The sequence below is a fragment of the Talpa occidentalis genome, unplaced genomic scaffold (assembly GCF_014898055.3).
Source record: "Talpa occidentalis isolate TD23 unplaced genomic scaffold, MPIMG_talOcc4v2.1 talOcc4.6, whole genome shotgun sequence".
In the NCBI taxonomy this organism is placed as follows: Eukaryota; Metazoa; Chordata; class Mammalia; order Eulipotyphla; family Talpidae; genus Talpa; species Talpa occidentalis.
Genome location: NW_023604972.1, coordinates 30,737,283 through 30,751,071, shown reverse-complemented (window position 1 = coordinate 30,751,071; position 13,789 = coordinate 30,737,283).

Sequence of the window (13,789 nt, the reverse complement as noted above, 5' to 3'; positions counted from 1 at the left end):
TGAAACTTTGAATACAAGCTGATTCCAGCAATATAAATGAAGATGTTCATTTCTAGCTATTCGTGCACACCAAACTCAGGAGCCTGGCGTCCTTATTAAATTCAGTGTTGGCTCTCCACCCCGCTGCAGCACTCTGCACTGTCAAAGACAAATGATTCTCCTGCGTTCCCGAGGGCTACTTCCTCCAAGCCAAAGCACGGTTTTTTTAAAAAAAAAAAAAAAAAAGTGAGAATCACGCTTCCTAAACCATATGCATCGGGCAAAAATTCAGAGGTCGTGCAGAGCTCAATCTAGCCAAGCAGTTTGGGATAAACTGTGGACACAATGAAATGGCCGAGGTGATTATCCTCAGAGACCCCGGAGAGTCCCAGCTGCCCTCGGCCAAAAACTTTCTACTTGGGAGGAGGCTTCCCAGCTCCCCAGGATACAGCTGATCAAAAAGCAGCCAGTGGGTGGGCAGCCCGGTCGTGCGCCCCAGATGAAGGTTCACAGCGGGCCCCCGGCTGGGAGCGCCCTCTCCCCTCCCCCAGAAGGAGCCGGCGCGGCCAGCCCGCCCCGGGAAGAGGCGCCTCCACCCGCCTTCCCCCGGGAGGAGGCGCCGGCTCCCCTCCCCCAGCCGGCGGCCGCGGCGGAGGGCGGCGCTCCTCAGCCCCGAGCCGGGGACCCCGAGCAGCCGGCTCCGCAGCCTCGCCCGGCCCGGCCCGCTCACCTCGGCCCGGGCGGCTTCGGGGCCCTGCCCCGCGGCGGGCTGCGGCTGCAGCTGCTGGGCAGGCGCCGGCGGCTCCTTGTTCCGGTGGCTCAGGTCCTCCTCGGGCACGGCCCGGACGCCGGCCGCGGCCCACAGCAGCGGGGCCAGCAGGAGCAGCAGCAGCCGGAGCGCGGATGCGCGGCCGCCCCCCCGGGCCGCCGCCGCCATCCCGCCCGCCCCGCCGGCCGCGCGCGGCGCCGCAGGAGGAAGTGCGGGCGACGGGAGCCTCCGCCCGGGCCGCCCGCGCCGCCCGCGCCGCGCGTCCGCACGCCTCGCCGCCGCTCAGCGAGGGGCCGGCACCATGCGGGGAGCGGCAGGGGCGGGCGTGCGCGGCCGCCGGCTCGTCGGTCCCCCGGCCCGCGGTGGCCACACGACTCCGCCAACCGCCTCGGCGCGGCCCAGCCCCAGCTTCCCCGGGCCCCGCCCCCGCCCGAGGCGGCCTCCCATTGGCCCGGCGTCCGCCTCAGCGTCGTGACGTGCGCGGGCAGGTTGAGGCGCGGCTCGCGCCCTCCTCCCATTGGCCCCGCCGCCCCGGCAGGTACCCGGCGCGGTGACCTTCCCCGCATCCTCCCGCGCCCCACCCGGACCCTCGGCCGCCCGCGCTTCCGCGGGCCCGGAGCGGCGCGTCTCTTCACGTCTGCGCCCGCCAGAGCCTTTCGCCCCGTCCCCCGGCCCGCCTTTCGGCTCTTGCTCAGCTTTTTCTAGATGTCAGATTCATTGGAGCGCCTGGCTACGTGGCACTGGCTGCGGGAACCGCCACACCTGGCCCGGTGCTGCGCGGGGTGCCGGGGCTCGGCGCGGGCCTCCGACGCGGCCACCTGCAGCGTTCTTGGGGGTTCAGAGCCCATCGTTTACAACAGTACACCTGGAAGGCGATTTCGGAAATGACGTGAAAATGCTCGAGTCTGGTTTTAGTTATTGTTGACTATTTATATATTTCCTCTAATAACCCCCGAACAAAATAAGAAGCGACGTTGGCCTTGTTCTGGAACGCTTTTCCGTTTTGGATACTTGTGTTGCACAGTCCCTCTTAGACTGACCCCTTAAAACGTTTGGCTTTTGAAAAGAGCGTTTAGGATTTTTGCAGGATAGGGATTGGGATAGGGAAGAGTAAAAAAAAAACAAAGAGGTTTGGTTGGATTTGAACGTATCTTTACCTCTTATTCTTTAAAAAGTTGAGATGTCTAATTATCAGGAGTTTGACTAAGAAAGTGCTTAGTGCCAGACATTAAATTCTAAGTATTTTATATATGTTAAAAATGTACTTTGAAGAGCGAAGGAAGGTTATCACTAAATACTGGAACAAGGAATGAATCCATTGAGGCCAGATGTGGCAAAGTGGACAAAGCTTTGAGTTCACTGAAGAGACTATGCTATGTCTTGGGTTAGTAAAGCTTTCGCTGCACCTTCTTTTTCTGACAATAATTAACTTCCTCCATTCTGTCATTGGAAGCTACTCACTCGTTCAAAACCTGTGGAAGCAGTCTTACTAGAAGTGTTCTCCAGCATTTCCCCTTCCAGAATTCAAGTCTCTTGCTTCATGCTACTGTAACTTGTTGCATGTATTGTGTAAGTAACCAGGAAGTCTCCCTCACAGTTTGGGGTAATCTTGTGCCTCCCAGTTCATCCCAGAGTGCTAATGTTTGCACCCTCACAAACTGATAATAAAAACCCCCATGTCCCATGTATCCAGACCATCTCCCCCTGTGACTCTCTCTGCATTAAGCCTATTGGACTCCCTGGTTTCAGACATGTCTGAAAGGGCGTCTAATGTCTCAGTGTAATGGCCGAGGCAGAAGGAAAAATGTGGCACACTGGTCATGTGGCCCTGATTCCTGGAAGGTGCTTGATTTGTTTTCTGGGGTGGCCCATCACTCCATAGCGCTTTAACAGGAAGTGTTCCTGGCCAAATTCCCAGTCACCTTAGAAGAAAAGGCGCTGAGGACCTCTGGGATACAGCTGCAGAATTGATGCTAGGCTCTGGCTGCTGAATGAGAGATGGCTTGAGGGCAAGGAGGCAAAGCAGGGTAGCAGAAGTTATAAAGTAAACATATATAAAGTGCCCACAGGACACTGCCAGAATTTGAGTCAAAGTGTGGCCTTTCCTGCCTGCCCTAGAGTCACCCTGATCTCACAAGTCTAGGCTCCAGGTGGCAGATTCTAAAGTGAGAAGTTCTTTTGTTACACACACCCAGGTACCTAGGCCATGCTCAGGAATGCACAATCAGGACTGGTTCTAATTGTCACCAACCTGAGGAATTACAGGTATTGTTCTATGCCTCACTGGTGACTAACTCCTTTAGAGAGAAAAAAAGACAAAAAACAGGTGGTTACTTTTCCCAGTGGATACTAGAACTACTTCTTTGATCCTACCCCTGAAGCATGCAGAAGCTCACCAATTCCAAGATGATTTTTTTTCTGTCCTGGCCTACATAGACAGTCTTAGGAAACGTGAGATTCAAAAAATGTAAGGCTGGAGCCTCCCCTGGTGGCGCAGTGGTTGAGCGCTGGGCTGCGGGACTGCCCATAGCCTCTGCAGTGCTGGTTCGATCCCCCGCCACGGTGAGGGTCCCACATGGCGCACAGACCTCTCCTGCAGCACCTGCTACTCCCCTCAGCAGTGTATTTCGGTCCATCTGCCTGTTCTGTTCCCCGCTCTGGCTCTGGTGAGTTCTCTCACTCTCCCACGCTTCTGACTGTGCCCAGTGCTTGTATAAAAAAAAAAAAAAAAAAAAAAAAGTAAGGCTGTATCCATGTAGTTTCTTCCAGTAAGAAACCCTACTTTACAAGCATCACACTGTGTGTTAATATTTTTATTCACTCCTACCGCCTTACTGAGCCTTAAGCTCCTAGATGGTAAGATTATGTCTTTGATATAAATATCCCGGTATCTAGCAGATTCCCTAACATGATAGTAGCCATGGCCGTCATTATAGTAGTAAACATTATAAATCTTTTTTGAGTGCTTAGTCTGATCCAGGCAGTACAATGAATGGGTTACATAAGTGACCTTACCAGGTAAGTACTAATTTTCATTTTTATAACAGAGAGATTTGTAACTTAAAGTCAAGTAACTTTCCCCAAGTCACACAGCTAGTAAGTGGCAGAACTGTGCTTGATACCTGTTTCATTTAACTGTTCCCTACTTACTAAAAATCCAAATATATAAAACCTGCCAATTACCTGTAGACATTAGCATTATGTGTTAGAAGGGGATGATGCCCTTTCTATAGTCTAGGTTTCCATCAGAACTGTTTCCTGGCCTCCCTCAGAGCTGTAACCACTTCACTTCTGCTGATATAGGTGAATCTGGGCAGAGTAACTGGATGTACTGGGCTTAGCTCCCCCACTGTTTATCTCTAGGAAATAGGTGTTTTTCCTCAGGGGAAACCATTTTCTGCTGTTCTCCCTGGGACTGACAGCAACTGGGGGACAGCTCTTAATTCAGAAGTTCAGTATTAGCCCAGCACACCAGGCTCCGGACCGAAAGTCCTTTCTTCCCACCTGGCCGCCTGTCTGTTTTACCTTTTGTTTTCCTCCACAGCTTTTCAGAAGAAAGAGGGGAGCTATTTCCTCATCTATGTTAGAGACCGCACCTGCACCCTAGCATCATCAATAGGTGGATTAAAGCTTTTTACATTAAACAGTCCACAGAGTAAATGTTGGTTAGAGAAGCCAGGACTGCAAGTGGAGGAAAAGGAGAGAGAACAGAAACCAGAAAAGTCTGTGCTAAGAGTCAACTGAAGATTTTGGGGCCTCTCTGGTTGTGCAAGGGGTTAAGCACCGCACTATGAAGCAATCCGTAGCCAGTACAGCACTATTTCGACCCCCAGACAGGGAGGTGACCCACATGGTGCAGCAGACCTCTCCTGATGCGCCCGCTGCTCCCCTCAGCAGTGTATTTCAGTCATTCTGCCTGTTCTGTTCCCTGCTCTGCCTCTGGTGAATCCCCTCACCCTCCACACCTCTGGCCTCTTCCCCAGCTCTTGTATGCATGAATAAATAAATCTTTTTTTAAAAATTAAATATTTTGTTGCAAATTGAAATCTAAGAAAATGACAAATAGAAATTTGCAGACCGCCTGACTTTCTCAACTCTTCAGAACGTTTCTGCTTGTGAAAAGAAGCATACCACTACCTATAGGTCTGCTAAGACCCTTTACATAATGACTTAGGACCTTGTTGGGGACTCTGCTAGTCCAGGGAAAAAGGGAGAGAGCTGCCCACTTTAGCCTGTATTTAGACTTTCTTAGATTTCCATCAGTAGGCAGAAAATTTTTTTTTAAATGATTAACTACACTCTCATTTATCCACTATTTCTTTCCCTTCTCATCTATATATTTATTTCACACACAAAACAGGGGCCAAAAAAGGTCTCTCTTGATTGCCCTCCACAAACTTGTCCCTTCCCCAGGCTTCCCATCTTAGTAAATGGCAACAGAAATCCCCTATCCGATCCCCCTACCCCACGTTCAATTCTGATCAAGTTCTGTTGTCTCTGCCTCTGAAACAGATCCTCAGTCTGTTCCCCCGTCTCCACTGGTACCATTTTGTCCAAGCTAAATGTCCTTTCTCACCTGAACTGTTAAAATGCCCTCCTGATTGCCCCCTTGCTTCTACTCTTGCCATTCCATATACTCTAACCAGCAGGCAGGACGAACTTTCAAAATTACATAATTTCTTTCCTCTATGTAACATTATCTGACGGCTTCTAAATGCTCAGAATAAAGTCCAAAGTCCCTATCTCTGAATTAAAGTTCTAAGTCATCTAAGTTCTGCCTTCTGTGTGACACCATCTCTCGGCTTTACCTCATGTGCCATGCCCAGCCGAGCTTGCTTCCACATCAGGGTCTCTGGACTTGTTTCTCTTCTTAGAGCACTCTTTTTTCTGATCCTATTCTGGTCAGTTAGGTGAAACAGCACCTCCTGAAGGGGTAAGTTCCTGCCCACCCATCTAAAGTAGTCCCCTCCCTCACCCTTGTTGTCTCTCTCATCGTTTTTTTTTTATAACACTTATCACCATCTGATATTATCTTGATTGCCTATTTTTATTATCTGTATTTTTTATTTTTATTATCTGTATCAATTAAAACAGAAGTTCCAACAGGGCAGAAATCTTACTGTTTTGCTCACTGTATTCTCAAGATATAAACTGCCTGTCTATAGAAGACACTCAGACATGAACAAATCATTAGTTTAATAAATTCTGACTGTGGAAGATGCTATCATAGCTGCAGTAGACTCACTTACTGTAGTCATGACTTTTATTTTTTATTTATTTAATTTTTTTTTTGGTGCAAGCATCTCCTGCTGAGGGTCTCAGTGGGTCTTTATTTATACGTTTAAGGCAAGCAATGGGATTACATCATCGTATGCACAGAAGCAAAATAAAACAATCAGTACATTCCTTTCCCATAGACATTTTGTTGCCTATGTGGTTTTTTTTTAATACACTTTTATTTATTTATTTAATATTTTATATAATTCTTACATTATTTTTATCTTTGCTCAGCAATCAAAAAAGATAAACACATGTTTATCTTTTTGCAGCAACATGGATGGCGCTGGAAGGGATCATGCTCAGCGAAATAAGTCAGAAAGAAAAAGAAAAATACCTGATGCAGGAATTCATCGCAGGAATTTAGAAAACCTAAATAAGAGACCAGGAAAAAGACTAATCAATACAAAGTAATAATCAAAATCAACAAGCAACTATGAACCAGAGACACACTGAGGGCGGGTGGGAGGAAGAACCAGAGTCATGACTTTTAAAGATACCAGAAAGGATATTGTGGGGTTCACTGAATTAGAATTATTTCTAATGTGAAATCTTTGAAGGTGTGTGCCAACTTGATCAGAGGTACAAAGGAAAAGAATCTCAGCATGAAAGCACCAGTTGGCATGCCTACCAAGACTCGGAGAATGGATACAAGAAAAGCCCCATGTGGGCCTCCCTGGTGGCGCAAAGGGTTGAGTGTAGCTCTCTGAAGCTGTTGGCAGCCTCTGCAGTGCAAGTTTGATCCCTGGCTAGGGAGCTATCCACATGGCACAGCAGACCTCTCCTGACTTGCCCGCCGCTCCCCTCAGCTGTGCATTTCAGTCTGATACCTACTTATGCAAAGCAAGTTGTTTAAAAATAAAATAAAATAAAATAAAGGTAGAGGAATGCCCCCTAACACCAGTGTCAGAAACACCTTCCTTTGTGGACTCTATCAGTTTGGAAATGTTTTGTGGAAAATGATGCAAAGAGAAAGACTGTAAGTTATAAGGTTGGCATCCATCATTTTTCCATCCTGCCCCACTCCCCAAAAGAAAGTAGCTGGAGAAATAACCTAAGAGGACAAAATAAGTTGTATAAAGATCCGTCACACTGGCCGTAAAAGTAATAGCCCAAGATCTATGCCAAGGAGGGCAAGCCCAAAAGTCTCTAGCAGCAGAGGGAAAAGACCTGGTGTGGTCTCCATCCCTGTCTAAAGCATTCAGCATCAAGTGTCCTGCTGTAGACAATTGTTACAATGAGCAATATGACCCCAAGTTTACCAGATATTTGAAAATGTCAAGGGAGAAATCAGAAATCAGAATTTTTTTATGTGAAATTTCCTAATTTTTGAATTTGGAGTACATTCCACTAAGTATAAAAGAATGTTCAAGATCACATTTAGCATAGATAAGAGAGTAATGTTTTTCTCTCAAGAGAGGCAGCTCCACAGTGATTAGGGATCTGGGTTCCTGCCAGCTTTCTACTCTATCCTGCCTAGGGTGTGGTCTTTATCTTCATGACTCAGTATGGAAGCTACATCTCTAACAACCAAGTTCAGGCAGCAGGATGGAGGACTAGCTGGGAAAAGTCAGGGTCATGTATTTCTTTTTTTTTAAAGATCTATTTATTTTTATACAAGAACTGGGGTACAGGCAAGAGGTGCGGGTGGGTGAGAGAATTCACCAGAGACAGAGCACGGAGCAAAACAGGCAGACAGACCAAAAACACTGCTGAGGGGAGCAGTGGGCGAGACAGGAGAGGTCTGCCGTGCCATGTGGGTATCTCCCTGGCCGTCTGGGAATCGAACCCGCGCTGCAGAAGCTATGGACAGTGTCACAGTGCTGCGCTCAACACGCTGCACCACTGGGAAGCCCCAGGGTCATGTGTTTTAAGGAGTTGATCACAAAGCACATCTGCTTATACCTTACTCGCTAGACTTTAGCTTCATGGCCACAGCTTACTGCAAAGGAAGTTGGGAAACATCACATCATTGAAGTTTACATTCGTGTTTTTCTATTACAGTCCTTGGGGCGGAATTCCTTCTTCTCTGTGAAACCTCATATTTTATTCTCAAGACCTTCAGTTTATTTAACAAGATCATTCATGTAACTGAGGGTAATTGCCTTCACTTAGTAAGCAGTTTGTAGATGTTAATCACATTGACAAAATATCTTCACAGCAACATTTAGATTAGTGTTTGAACAAACAACAGGACTGTAGCCTAGCCAGGTTCACATATCAAATTAACCATCACAGCCATTAATTCAAAATTTAAAAATCTGTGCAGACAACACCTATCTATGAGTCAGGTTTGGCATGTGACCTGCCAGTTTGCAGTTCTTCCTTCTCATGCTGGAGCAAGGATCAAGGAGCCTGGGCCTCTATAGACCTTCAGTATAAAAATATCCTGTCTGTGCACCTTCTATACGACTAGAGTATCCATGTATGGTAATGTTACAGGGCAGAGAGAAGGGCACCCCAGGACCCCCCAACCTGCCCACTCTAAATAAGTTCTGCCATCAGCCACATCAAGACAAAACATATAAAACCTCTAATGGAAAAGAACTTTAATACAATTAGTGTGCCACAAAGAAAACAGGAAGAATAAAGTTTCCAAATCAAGCCCCTGAAGTTACCCATCCCCTCATGGGTTAATGTCCAGCCAAAGAGTGTTGGCCCAAAGCAGGGCCCAAAAGCCTGCCACAAGTCTAAAGCACTTTCTGGTGGGAACCCACAGGAAAGGGTCAGAGGGGACCAGACAAAGCTGGAAGGAAAAGTGCAAAATCAAAATAAAGATAAAAGCTGCCGTTGTTAACCCCCCCATGGGTCTCTCACCCACCTTTCAACCAGTCCAGGACCCAGAAGCAAGTGCAGCTTCTTCACAAATCTCTGCTCCTTGTACCTCCTATAGGTCTCCTTCTGGCTCTCCATCATTTCTCCTTCCTTCTCCAGTCTCCTCTCTAGCTTCTTCTCCCTGCTCAGTGGGGCAGGAAACCTGGAACCCCCCCTTTTCCTGGGGACCACCTTGTAATGGTAACAGGAAGCCTGTGGTGAAAGTCCCACTGTTTCTGGAAGACTTTACTAGATAAACAGCTAGCCTTGGTATTTGTGTGTGTATTTACCATGGTGGTGTAGGGTGCTATTTGATAACTCTCTTTTCTCTTAGGCCCAGTTCTAATTCATTAAATTATTTTCACTGTAAAATCCACATCCTCTTCAAACTGTGTTCTTTGAGAGTAAGAATCTTGTCTTACTTAACCTGTATTCACCATAGAACCTAATTCTACGACTTGCATATAGTAGACCTAAGTAAAGTTGGTTGAATAGTTACACTGCTATTGTTTTGCTTTCAGAGGTGTAATGTGTAAAAAGCTAGAAATAGATAAGTGCTCTTTTTAGAAGAGGCACTAAACTGAGGCCCATACAAAAAAAAAAAAAAAAGGCATCTGTTTTTCTGATCCAGAAGGAAATATGAACCATTAGTAGACATTGTGCTTCCTCTGCCCACCCTACAAGCGTGTAAACTTCCTACATTTAATGGGAATCTTTCTGTCTTTGCCTGTACTTACAGAGATTGTCATCTTTGATTTCCAGCCCTTTTCCTTTGTTTCCTAAAAGGACTTAGTTTTTTCCAGATCCAAGAATAAGACAACATTAAGAGTTTTCAAAGGTCATTTTGCAAATACTGTCTTTTTTTTTTTAAATTTATACAACCACTGGGTATAGTCAGAAGCGCGGGAGGGTGAGAGAATTCACCAGAGCCAGAGCAGGGAACAGAACAGGCAAAAGGACCGAAATACACTGCTGAGGGGAGCAGCGGGCCGCAGGAGAGGTCTGCGCGCCATGTGGGACCCTCAAGAGGCTGCGGGCAGCTTCGCAGCCCAGCGCTCAACCGCTGCGCCACCAGGGGAGGCCCTGCAAATACCGTCTTAGACCAAAGTATGAAAGACTGCTAACTACAGAGTACAGTGTGCAAGCAGAAGGAACTGGGAAGGAGCAAGGTTTATAATTTTGCCTATAGCTTTTTGTTCAATACTGTCCCTTTTAGTAGGAAAATCAGCTACTGCTCCATCAAGAGGCAGAAGTATTTGCCTTGGTCTTTCTTGCTTCACTTACTATATGAAAGTTTAAATTTTATGAGGAAGACAGACTTTGAGTCATGTAATGAAAGGCAGGCCTGGATATCAGAAGGCCAGTTACAAGTGAGTCTTTAGGTAGCCAGACCCTTGGCAACCCTCTACTAACCATTTTTAAGGTCGAGTCATATCCCCAAATACCTTCAGATCTTGATAATAAGTTTACACCCTTTGAAAAAGTAAGATTAATAGGCATATCAAAAATGGCATGCTCAGATGTTAACTGATTCATTCTTACACACTCTCATAATACCAGGTGCTTCTGCATCTAAATTATACCCCAGTAAAGACATTTGAGAATGCAATCCAGGAAATGAAAATAAAATTCATCTGAGTTAAGTTCCTACATCCCTCATATAAAACAACAACAAAATCTAAAAATCTGCAAAGTTTTCTGAGAAGGGAAAAATATTAAAATTTAATTAATTTAATAAAAATTTAATAATAAAATTAATATTAAATTTAATAAAATATTAAAAAACCATGATTTTGGGATAGGGTAAACTCTGACTTTTCAACATATTCTGGAATTCTAGAATGGGAAAAAAAAACTCTGGAAAAGTGAAAGAGGGATTTTACCAAAGAGAAACAATGTGTAATAAACTGAGAGGATACAAGATCACCAAATATATTACTGAGACGATGAACGAGTCTCTAAATGAATTTAAGTAAACATAGTTAGATTAATAAATTACTCAGAAAAATCAGGAATTTTGATGTCTCCTCCATCTCTAAGTTTTTGTTCTTAATTTCATGGAAGGCACTGATCCCCTAACAGATTTTAGTCCCAGAATAGTTGACTCGGGGGTACGGGAATGCAGAAAGGAATCCATTTCTATTTCACTGCTGCTCATCAACTACTGTAATCCTGAACTGCACAATTGTCCTGAAATCTAAAGTTCCTTCCCATATCTCAAAAAATAATGGAAGGAGACTCCATAGACAATTTCAGATGAAAAAGAAGAAAGATGAATTGGAAATAAAATTTTGTCAGAATTTGGCAGGAAGGAGAGTAGGCCCCAACGTGAGCTGCCTTTGTGCCTACAGAGTTCATGGCCAGCTATCATGGGGATGTGGTCTTTTCACAAAAGGTGCTGGGGAGGCCAAGAAACCTACATGTGTGCTATCAGGTTTTACCTGGATGCCTGGCTACAAGATGCAGTTTTACTTTTCTGCTGAGAAATCCATTGTGTTCTTCTAGCCTCTGGGTCTTTGGTAGGAAGAAACCCAATATTAAACTTTCTCAACTCTATGCACAGAGTAGCTCTTATAATAGTTTTCATTAGCATAATTAAATTTTGCTTTCTCCAAAATCTAACGCATGGCTTTCTAGATGATTGGTATTTTGAGAAAAACAGTGACATAGCCATCACATGTACTATCTCTGTATCACTATCACCTGCTTTCTTTCTTGTCTACCTATCAGCAAAGTCTTAGAAGGTTAGACTAATATATGTACAAGAAACAGTTTATTTTTTCCCCCTAATAAACAATTTGACAGAGTGGGCAGAAATTGCTTATTAAAAGGATGACAAGAGTATAAAAATACCTACTTGCTTATTTACTATTTTAACAGCTGATTTAATATATCAGACCATTTTGAGATATATTACTGATGAATGGTCCTTGAGCTTTCAGGTATTTTTAGTTATGTCAATGTTTGCAGTCTCCTTAAACTATTAAGTGTCACATAAAAATATCTGCAAAGGTTCTTTTTTGGTAGGAATTCTAACTCTAACCAAGCATGGAATTAAAAATGTAATATAAAGCACAGCCTTGTGGAGAAAATAACCCATGCTCACTGGAAGTACATGTTAACCTAGAGGATGAGCTGCAACAGTGGAGACTCAACAAAAACACAGGCTATTTTTAGCACATTTTTATCGTTAGTGGTAAATCAGGGAATGCTGTTAGGAGGTAGTTCAGTATCATTTCCACAAATTAATAGTATCAGATAATGAAAGATGAGGTTATTCAACTCAGCCAACAGAAAAATCAAGAATATCCACTGCCAAGCGCTTTCTAGATTATCCATGTGAAGAATCTGCAGACTCTCCATGGTATTCTCCCTCAGGCACATGGAGTATTTTCTCTAACACAGAGAGCAAAGCTGATTGTCCTCTGCAAGCACAGCACAGTTCTCAGTTATTTACCATTGGCAAGATTTCACTAAAGACCAAGCTACTTTGTTCTGAACCCCTTTGAGAATATTCCTTTTATACCTTCACTTAGAAATGCAATTATTTGCAAGGCAGGGGAAAGGAAAGTAAGAAGTGGAGGATGTGTAGGGACCTCTGGGACCCTGGGGATTGGGAAGGCTTTCTCAAGCCTCTGGAAATGGGGCCTCATTATTTTCCTTAAAAGCACAATGACATTCCAGAACGGTGGTCAAATTCCAAGTCTACCCCTGGCATAATGGTATAACATCGCATGCTAAAGCAAAATATACTCTTCTCCCAAATTATTTGCTATTAAAATGGTTCATGCTACCTGTGTGGAAATGGAGACCAAACTGGATATGCTTCACATTTCCATCACAGTTTTGCCTTCATGAGTCGTGATCCCGAGGATGCCAAATTTAAATGACAACTGAAATGTTTCTTGATTTACACTGAATTGATGATCCTAAGTGGTATTCCATTCATGGGAAAGAAAATGCTACATCAGAATTATCATAAGAACTTCAGCATATGCTTTGATATGCATAGGTTGTAAATTAGTGAGCAAAGACTCTCAGTTTAACAGCACTGGCTTACCACTCCAGGGATGGGGGTGGGGCTGATATTCTTGGACTGTGCATTTGAAATGTCTAATAAAAATGAGATTCCTCCCATAACAAGGTTCACATTAGTGTAAGACTTTAGTACCTACTAGATTACAATATGACATCTGCATAAAAGGAATAAAGTTAATACCTCAGCCAACAAGTCAGGAAATCTTACGTGGCATGAACGTGCAGTTTTTACTGTGCTGCTCAGGCTACAGTGCTATTTTTCAAGTTTTATTTTTCTTTCACAACATGTGCTCTTATTTCCCGTTGATTTAATCACAGGCATTTTCTTTAACACAAGCTATTTTAAGTAAATTTTATTCCTAAATATCTTCAGATTTATTCCATTAGTTAAACTCAGGCAGACATTAATCCAATTTGAATACTACAAATGAATGAAGTTACAGCACTATTCAATTTGCAGTCAGTTCCATTCACAAAAGCCTTTTATGTATAAATATAAAAATAATTTATTTTCAACTGGGTCGCTACATGCAAAAGAATGAAGCTTGACCACTACCTCACACCATACACAAAAATCAACTCAAAATGGATTAAAGAACTAGACATAAGACCTGAAACCATAAAATACATAGAAGGAAATATAGGCGAAACACTACGGGATTTGCACATCAAAGACATCTTTACAGACACATCACCCAAAGCAGTGATAGTGAAGAGAAAGATAAACAGCTGGGACTACATCAAATTAAAGAGCTTCTGCACAGCAAAAGAGACAATAACAAAAACAAAGAGAAACCCCACCAACTGGGAGAACATTTTTGCACCCAACACTAATGATAAAGGACTGATCACAAAAATCTGCAAAGAGCTGATGAGACTCAGCAACAACAAAGAAAATAATCCAGTCAAAAA